This window comes from Cetorhinus maximus, unplaced genomic scaffold, assembly GCF_964194155.1.
Source record: "Cetorhinus maximus unplaced genomic scaffold, sCetMax3.hap1.1 HAP1_SCAFFOLD_891, whole genome shotgun sequence".
Lineage (NCBI taxonomy): Eukaryota > Metazoa > Chordata > Chondrichthyes > Lamniformes > Cetorhinidae > Cetorhinus > Cetorhinus maximus.
The window spans coordinates 80,033-90,000 of NW_027596833.1; positions in this window are offsets into that span (position 1 = coordinate 80,033).

Genomic DNA, 9,968 nt, shown 5'->3' on the forward strand with positions numbered 1-9,968 from the left:
GGCACCCCGCCCGCCCCCTAGGTGCCTGCGAACAGGCTTTGTATTTTTATTTCTCATCATCAAGTACACCGCCAGGTGAAACTTTGTGATTTTTTTTTTTGCTGCTCATAAATACAATTTTCTTATTTGTAAAACAACGGAAGCAACCTGTTGGCGCTCGCACGGAGAGGAAATGCCGACCGGCGTGCGTCGCCTGCGTTCAAAAGGGTTCTGGGCACGCACACAGTGTTGACTCTGTCCATGTCAAACACTCTATAGTGTGCAACCCAAGGGGACTCAGGCACCCCCGCCCCAAAGGTGCCTGTGAACAGACTTTGTATTTTTATTTTTCATCATCAAGTACACCGCCAGGTGACACTTTGTGATTTTTTTTGTTCATAAATACACATGTATATATATATTTGACACTTTGTCATTTTGTCTGTTCTTTTCGCCACACGCCATGTTTATTAAACCAGGGTTACCACCGGTCTGGACCCTGGCCGATATTTCAGACCGACAACGGAGTTCGGAAAGCCCGCACAAATTCATCTTAAATCCTCATATAGGACTTCCGAGAGCTCTTTGAAAGGTATTCTATTTGAAAACGCTTACCACCCTCAAAGTCGCACTTTTCTGGGCATTTTTAAAGTGTGACCGTTGTCTGAAAATGTTCTGAAAATCGTGTCCCCGAAAATCTCCGGGTACCCCGCCAACCTCCCCTGCCAACAATTGCAACCGTAAGGTCGGGCGGTAGGCCTACCGTCCAGGAGGCCCCAAAGCCCGCAAAACGCCATTTTGCCATTTTCTCATCGGGACTTCCGAGGGGAACTCATTAACGAGCTCCAGGAGTGGTATGCCAGAAATTGCAACTTGACCCGTCGCCGGGCACACCCGCTACTCTCTGCGGGAATACCCCCACCGGGTGCCGGGTAAAGGCCTCGGATCTGACCTCATGGACTTCCGTCTGCGCACGGATTTTGCTCTCGCGGGCCCAAGAGCCACTTTCCACGGCCTACCAACGCAATCCGAAGTGCATTGGCCAACCATTACAACGGGAAACACTTTGCCTCTCCGCCAGAGACTAAGTCCAATTGGTTAACCATTTCTCAGGAAAACACTTTGCCTCTCTGCCAGAGACTAAGTCCAATTGGTTAACCATTTCTCATGGCCGCAATTTGCCTGCTGTTCACAGACTAAGTCCAATTGGTTAACCATTTCTCAGGAAAACACTTTGCCTCTCTGCCAGAGACTAAGTCCAATTGGTTAACCATTTCTCAGGAAAACGCTTTGCCTCTCTGCCAGAGACTAAGTCCAATTGGTTAACCATTTCTCTTGAAAACACTTTGCCTCTCTGCCAGAGACTAAGTCCAATTGGTTATCCATTTCTCGTGAAAACACTTTGCCTCTCTGCCAGAGACTAAGTCCAATTGGTTAACCATTTCTCGTGAATACACTTTGTCTCTCTGCCAGAGACTAAGTCCAATTGGTTAACCATTTCTCGTGAAAACACTTTGTCTCTCCGCCAGAGACTAAGTCCAATTGGTTAATCATTTCTCAAGGCCACAATTTGCCTGCCGTTCAGAGACCAAGTCCAATTGGTTAACCATTTCTCTTGAAAACACTTTGCCTCTCTGCCAGAGACTAAGTCCAATTGGTTAACCATTTCTCGTGAAAACACTTTGTCTCTCCTCCAGAGACTAAGTCCAATTGGTTAATCATTTCTCAAGGCCACAATTTGCCTGCCGTTCAGAGACCAAGTCCAATTGGTTAACCATTTCTCTTGAAAACACTTTGCCTCTCTGCCAGAGACTAAGTCCAATTGGTTAACCATTTCTCTTGAAAACACTTTGTCTCTCCGCCAGAGACTAAGTCCAATTGGTTAACCATTTCTCGTGAAAACACTTTGCCTCTCTGCCAGAGACTAAGTCCAATTGGTTAACCATTTCTCGTGAAAACACTTTGCCTCTCTGCCAGAGACTAAGTCCAATTGGTTATCCATTTCTCTTGAAAACACTTTGTCTCTCCGCCAGAGACTAAGTCCAATTGGTTAACCATTTCTCGTGAAAACACTTTGCCTCTCTGCCAGAGACTAAGTCCAATTGGTTAACCATTTCTCGTGAAAACACTTTGCCTCTCTGCCAGAGACTAAGTCCAATTGGTTATCCATTTCTCTTGAAAACACTTTGTCTCTCCGCCAGAGACTAAGTCCAATTGGTTAACCATTTCTCGTGAAAACACTTTGCCTCTCTGCCAGAGACTAAGTCCAATTGGTTAACCATTTCTCGTGAAAACACTTTGCCTCTCTGCCAGAGACTAAGTCCAATTGGTTAACCATTTCTCGTGAAAATACTTGGTCTCTCCGCCAGAGACTAAGTCCAATTGGTTAATCATTTCTCAAGGCCACAATTTGCCTGCCGTTCAGAGAAAAAGTCCAATTGGTTAACCATTTCTCTTGAAAACACTTTGCCTCTCTGCCAGAGACTAAGTCCAATTGGTTAACCATTTCTCTTGAAAACACTTTGTCTCTCCGCCAGAGACTAAGTCCAATTGGTTAACCATTTCTCTTGAAAACACTTTGCCTCTCTGCCAGAGACTAAGTCCAATTGGTTAACCATTTCTCAGGGGCTCACCGAGGGCAATCTGTAACGTCTCGCGGGCCCGGGGGCCCCTTTGCACGGCCTGCCAATGCAATCCGAGGCGCACTGTCCTTCGTTTGGTTAACCATTTCTCAGGGGCACACCGAGGGCACCCTGCATTGTCTCGCGGGCCCGAGGGCACTTTGCACGGCCTGCCAACGCAATGCGAGGTGCTTCGCCCTTGGCCGCCTTCCCGGCCGGCTTCGGGACGTTTCGGGGGCTCTCACCGGGGCAAATCCGGTCCCCCGGGCGATTAGGAGGCCTCCCCGGGCAGGCCCGGGCTTCAGGCCGCCGCTTTTCCATCCCGGCCGAAAGAGGCGAAAAATGCCGAAAATGGCCAAAAATGGCCGCCGGCAGGGCCTCTCGGTCGGTTTGGCGGCAGCCTGGGTCGGTCCCTGCAGACCTGGAGGCTCGAGAAGGTTTTTGGCGATGTCGACCGATTCTCGATTTGCCACCTCCTACTATTCTGCAGGTACCCCGCCAACCTCCCCTGCCGACAATTCCAACCGTAAGGTCGGGCGGTAGTCCTACCGACGAAGAGGCCCCAAAGCCCGCAAAACGCCATTTTGCCCTTTCCTCATCGGGACTTCCGCGGGGAACTCATTAACCAGCTCCATGAGTGGCATGCCAGAAATTGCAACTTGACCCGTCGCCGGGCAGATTCGCTACTCTCTGCGGGAATACCCCCACCGGGTGCCGGGTAAAGGCCTCGGATCTGACCTCATGGACTTCCGTCTGTGCACGGATTTTGCTCTCGCGGGCCCAAGAGCCTCATTGCCCGGCCTGCCAATGCAACCCGAGGTCCATTGGCCTCATTGGTTAATTATTTCTCGAGAAAACACTTTGCCTCTCCGCCAGAGACTAAGTCCAATTGGTTAATCATTTCTCAAGGCCACAATTTGCCTGCCGTTCAGAGACTAAGTCCAATTGGTAAACCATTTCTCTTGAAAAAACTTTGCCTCTCTGCCAGAGACTAAGTCCAATTGGTTAACCATTTCTCTTGAAAACACTTTGCCTCTCTGCCAGAGACTAAGTCCAATTGGTTAACCATTTCTCGTGAAAACACTTTGCCTCTCTGCCAGAGACTAAGTCCAATTGGTTATCCATTTCTCTGGAAAACACTTTGTCTCTCCGCCAGAGACTAAGTCCAATTGGTTAACCATTTCTCTTGAAAACACTTTGCCTCTCTGCCAGAGACTAAGTCCAATTGGTTAACCATTTCTCGTGAAAACACTTTGTCTCTCTGCCAGAGACTAAGTCCAATTGGTTAACCATTTCTCAGGGGCTCACCGAGGGCAATCTGTAACGTCTCGCGGGCCCGGGGGCCCCTTTGCACGGCCTGCCAATGCAATCCGAGGCGCACTGTCCTTCGTTTGGTTAACCATTTCTCAGGGGCACACCGAGGGCACCCTGCATTGTCTCGCGGGCCCGGAGGCCACTTTGCACGGCCTGCCAACGCAATGCGAGGTGCTTCGCCCTTGGCCGCCTTCCCGGCCGGCTTCGGGACGTTTCGGGGGCTCTCACCGGGGCAAATCCGGTCCCCCGGGCGATTAGGAGGCCTCCCCGGGCAGGCCCGGGCTTCAGGCCGCCGCTTTTCCATCCCGGCCGAAAGAGGCGAAAAATGCCGAAAATGGCCAAAAATGGCCGCCGGCAGGGCCTCTCGGTCGGTTTGGCGGCAGCCTGGGTCGGTCCCTGCAGACCTGGAGGCTCGAGAAGGTTTTTGGCGATGTCGACCGATTCTCGATTTGCCACCTCCTACTATTCTGCAGGTACCCCGCCAACCTCCCCTGCCGACAATTCCAACCGTAAGGTCGGGCGGTAGTCCTACCGACGAAGAGGCCCCAAAGCCCGCTAAACGCCATTTTGCCCTTTCCTCATCGGGACTTCCGCGGGGAACTCATTAACCAGCTCCATGAGTGGCATGCCAGAAATTGCAACTTGACCCGTCGCCGGGCAGATTCGCTACTCTCTGCGGTAATACCCCCACCGGGTGCCGGGTAAAGGCCTCGGATCTGACCTCATGGACTTCCGTCTGTGCACGGATTTTGCTCTCGCGGGCCCAAGAGCCTCATTGCCCGGCCTGCCAATGCAACCCGAGGTCCATTGGCCTCATTGGTTAATTATTTCTCGAGAAAACACTTTGCCTCTCCGCCAGAGACTAAGTCCAATTGGTTAATCATTTCTCAAGGCCACAATTTGCCTGCCGTTCAGAGACCAAGTCCAATTGGTTATCCATTTCTCTTGAAAACACTTTGTCTCTCCGCCAGAGACTAAGTCCAATTGGTTAACCATTTCTCTGGAAAACACTTTGCCTCTCTGCCAGAGACTAAGTCCAATTGGTTAACCATTTCTCTTGAAAACACTTTGCCTCTCTGCCAGAGACTAAGTCCAATTGGTTAACCATTTCTCTTGAAAACACTTTGTCTCTCCGCCAGAGACTAAGTCCAATTGGTTAATCATTTCTCTTGAAAACACTTTGCCTCTCCGCCAGAGACTAAGTCCAATTGGTTAACCATTTCTCGTGAAAACACTTTGCCTCTCTGCCAGAGACTAAGTCCAATTGGTTAACCATTTCTCAGGGGCACACCGAGGGCAACCTGTAACGTCTCGCGGGCCCGGGGGCCCCTTTGCACGGCCTGCCAATGCAATCCGAGGCGCACTGTCCTTCGTTTGGTTAACCATTTCTCAGGGGCACACCGAGGGCACCCTGCATTGTCTCGCGGGCCCGGAGGCCACTTTGCACGGCCTGCCAACGCAATCCGAGGTCCTTCGCCCTTGGCCGCCTTCCCGGCCGGCTTCGGGACGTTTCGGGGGCTCTCACCGGGGCAAATCCGGTCCCCCGGGCGATTATGAGGCCTCCCCGGGCAGGCCCGGGCTTCAGGCCGCCGCTTTTCCGTCCCGGCCGAAAGAGGCGAAAAATGCCGAAAATGGCCAAAAATGGCCTCCGGCAGGGCCTCTCGGTCGGTTTGGCGGCAGCCTGGGTCGGTCCCTGCAGACCTGGAGGCTCGAGAAGGTTTTTGGCGATGTCGACCGATTCTCGATTTGCCACCTCCTACTATTCTGCAGGTACCCCGCCAACCTCCCCTGCCAACAATTCCAACCGTAAGGTCGGGCGGTAGTCCTACCGACGAAGAGGCCCCAAAGCCCGCAAAACGCCATTTTGCCCTTTCCTCATCGGGACTTCCGAGGGGAACTCATTAACCAGCTCCAGGAGTGGCATGCCAGAAATTGCAACTTGACCCGTCGCCGGGCAGATTCGCTACTCTCTGCGGGAATACCCCCACCGGGTGCCGGGTAAAGGCCTCGGATCTGACCTCATGGACTTCCGTCTGTGCACGGATTTTGCTCTCGCGGGCCCAAGAGCCTCATTGCCCGGCCTGCCAATGCAACCCGAGGTCCATTGGCCTCATTGGTTAATTATTTCTCGAGAAAACACTTTGCCTCTCCGCCAGAGACTAAGTCCAATTGGTTAACCATTTCTCAAGGCCACAATTTGCCTGCCGTTCAGAGACTAAGTCCAATTGGTTAACCATTTCTCGTGAAAACACTTTGCCTCTCTGCCAGAGACTAAGTCCAATTGGTTAACCATTTCTCGTGAAAACACTTTGTCTCTCTGCCAGAGACGAAGTCCAATTGGTTAACCATTTCTCAGGGGCTCACCGAGGGCAATCTGTAACGTCTCGCGGGCCCGGGGGCCCCTTTGCACGGCCTGCCAATGCAATCCGAGGCGCACTGTCCTTCGTTTGGTTAACCATTTCTCAGGGGCACACCGAGGGCACCCTGCATTGTCTCGCGGGCCCGGAGGCCACTTTGCACGGCCTGCCAACGCAATGCGAGGTGCTTCGCCCTTGGCCGCCTTCCCGGCCGGCTTTGGGACGTTTCCGGGGCTCTCACCGGGGCAAATCCGGTCCCCCGGGCGATTAGGAGGCCTCCCCGGGCAGGCCCGGGCTTCAGGCCGCCGCTTTTCCATCCCGGCCGAAAGAGGCGAAAAATGCCGAAAATGGCCAAAAATGGCCGCCGGCAGGGCCTGTCGGTCGGTTTGGCGGCAGCCTGGGTCGGTCCCTGCAGACCTGGAGGCTCGAGAAGGTTTTTGGCGATGTCGACCGATTCTCGATTTGCCACCTCCTACTATTCTGCAGGTACCCCGCCAACCTCCCCTGCCGACAATTCCAACCGTAAGGTCGGGCGGTAGTCCTACCGACGAAGAGGCCCCAAAGCCCGCAAAACGCCATTTTGCCCTTTCCTCATCGGGACTTCCGAGGGGAACTCATGAACCAGCTCCAGGAGTGGCATGCCAGAAATTGCAACTTGACCCGTCGCCGGGCAGATTCGCTACTCTCTGCGGGAATACCCCCACCGGGTGCCGGGTAAAGGCCTCGGATCTGACCTCATGGACTTCCGTCTGTGCACGGATTTTGCTCTCGCGGGCCCAAGAGCCACTTTGCCCGGCCTGCCAATGCAACCCGAGGTCCATTGTCCTCATTGGTTAATTATTTCTCGAGAAAACACTTTGCCTCTCCGCCAGAGACTAAGTCCAATTGGTTAACCATTTCTCAAGGCCACAATTTGCCTGCCGTTCAGAGACTAAGTCCAATTGGTTAACCATTTCTCGTGAAAACACTTTGCCTCTCTGCCAGAGACTAAGTCCAATTGGTTAACCATTTCTCGTGAAAACAGTTTGTCTCTCTGCCAGAGACTAAGTCCAATTGGTTAACCATTTCTCAGGGGCTCACCGAGGGCAATCTGTAACGTCTCGCGGGCCCGGGGGCCCCTTTGCACGGCCTGCCAATGCAATCCGAGGCGCACTGTCCTTCGTTTGGTTAACCATTTCTCAGGGGCACACCGAGGGCACCCTGCATTGTCTCGCGGGCCCGGAGGCCACTTTGCACGGCCTGCCAACGCAATGCGAGGTGCTTCGCCCTTGGCCGCCTTCCCGGCCGGCTTCGGGACGTTTCGGGGGCTCTCACCGGGGCAAATCCGGTCCCCCGGGCGATTAGGAGGCTTCCCCGGGCAGGCCCGGGCTTCAGGCCGCCGCTTTTCCATCCCGGCCGAAAGAGGCGAAAAATGCCGAAAATGGCCAATAATGGCCGCCGGCAGGGCCTGTCGGTCGGTTTGGCGGCAGCCTGGGTCGGTCCCTGCAGACCTGGAGGCTCGAGAAGGCGTTTGGCGATGTCGACCGATTCTCGATTTGCCACCTCCTACTATTCTGCAGGTACCCCGCCAACCTCCCCTGCCGACAATTCCAACCGTAAGGTCGGGCGGTAGTCCTACCGACGAAGAGGCCCCAAAGCCCGCAAAACGCCATTTTGCCCTTTCCTCATCGGGACTTCCGAGGGGAACTCATGAACCAGCTCCAGGAGTGGCATGCCAGAAATTGCAACTTGACCCGTCGCCGGGCGCACTCGCTGTTCTTTGCGGGAATACCCCCACCGGGCGCCGGGTAAGAGCCTCGGATCTGACCTCATGGGCTTCCGTCCTCGCACGGATTTTGCTCTCCCGGGCCCAGGGGCCACTTTCCCCCGCCTTGCGAAGGCAATCGGAGGTGCTTCGCCCTCGAAACCGCCTTCCCGGCCGGCTTCGGGACGTTTCCGGGGCAAATCCGGTCCCGCGGGCGAAGGGGAGCCTTCCCCGGGCACGCCCGGGCTTCAGGCCGCCGCTTTCCGTGACCTACCGAAAGACGCGAAAAATGCCGAAAATGGCCAAAAATGGCCGCCCGGCACGGCCTCGCGGTCGGTTTGGGGGCAGCCTGGGTCGGTCCCTGCAGACCTGGAGGCTCGAGAAGGCACTTGGCGATGTCGACCGATTCTCGATTTGCCACCTCCTACTATTCTGCAGGTACCCCGCCAACCTCCCCAGCCAGCAAATCGCAAATGCCGATCGGCGGGTGACCGTCCGGTAGTCATGCCGACGAAGAGGCACCTAGGCCCCGCAAACGCTTCCAAATCCGACCCCATCCCGGACCGGTTCTTTTTTAAAAAAGGCTCCCAGGACTCCGGATTTTTTCCTGCCGCACTCGGGACCACCCGACGGACACGAAACCGGGAACCTTTCCCCGGTCCGACCCTCCTCGGCCCGGCCAGCCGACGTCGAAGCGGCCGACTGGTTAATGATTTCACCCTGCTCCGACGTGACGCGTTTTCCAACCGCGCATGCGCGGCTCTGCCTCCCGAACCGCCCCCTCACGTGGGGGCTCTGGGTCCGCCCCCCGGCAGCCATTTCCTCCTGCCGGTCCGTTATTTTACGCCGTTTTTCGCCCTCCAGCCCTGCCGGAATGCTGCCTGCTCGCTGGTTAACCATTTCGCTCCCTGCACTTCGGCTTCTGCCCTGCTGGGGAAGCCCGCTGCTGCCTCTAACCGTACTCACGGGCGGGCGGCTCTGCTGCGCGGCCTCCGGCCACGCCCCCTCACCTGGTTTGCTGGGAACCCGCCCCCGGCAGCCTGTTACTCGTGCCGGTTCGGTCTTATCGGCCCTTTTTGCACCTTCCCTGCCTGCTGGCATGCTTCGGCTCACCGGTCAACCGGTTCCCCGTTCTCCACTTAGACTTTTGAGCTGCGGGGCTGGTCTGCCGCGAACTGCACCCGTATTACGGGGCGGGCGGCTCTACTGCCCGTACGGCTGCCCTGCCTGTTAACTGGTTAACCGTTTCCCCGTCCAAGTACTTCGTCCCTGGACCTGCCGGTGTGTTCTGCAGCTAACTGCACCCGTATTACGGGGCGGGACGCTCCGCTTACCGGCCGGCTGCTATGCCTGCTTAACTGGTCAACCATTTACTCACATATACTTAGCCCCTGGAGCTGCTGGGCTGGTCGGCGACCTACCTGCACCCTTGTTGCCGGGAGGTCGGCACTAATTGCCGGCCGGCCGGCTGCCCTGCCTGCTAACTGGTAAACCCTTTACCCACATGTACTTAGCCCCTGGATACTGATGGGCTGTTCTGCACCTAACTGCACCCTGATTAGCGGGCGGGCGGCTGTAATTGCCGGCCGGCTGCTCTGCCTGCTAACTGGTTAACCATTGACCCACATGTACTTAGCCCCTGGAAACAGAGGGGCTGTTCTGCACCTAACTGCACCCTTATTAGCGGGCGGGCGGGCGGGCGGCTCTAATTGCCGGCCGGCTGCTCTGCCTGCTAACTGGTTAACCATTGACCCACATGTACTTAGCCCCTGGAGCTGATGGGCTGTTCTGCACCTAACTGCACCTTGATTAGCGGGCGGGCGGCTCTAATTGCCGGCCGGCTGCTCTGCCTGCTAACTGGTTCACCATTTACCCACATGTACTTAGCCCCTGGAAAATGATGGGCTGTTCTGCACCTATCTGCACCCTGATTAGCGGGCGGGCGGCTCTAAT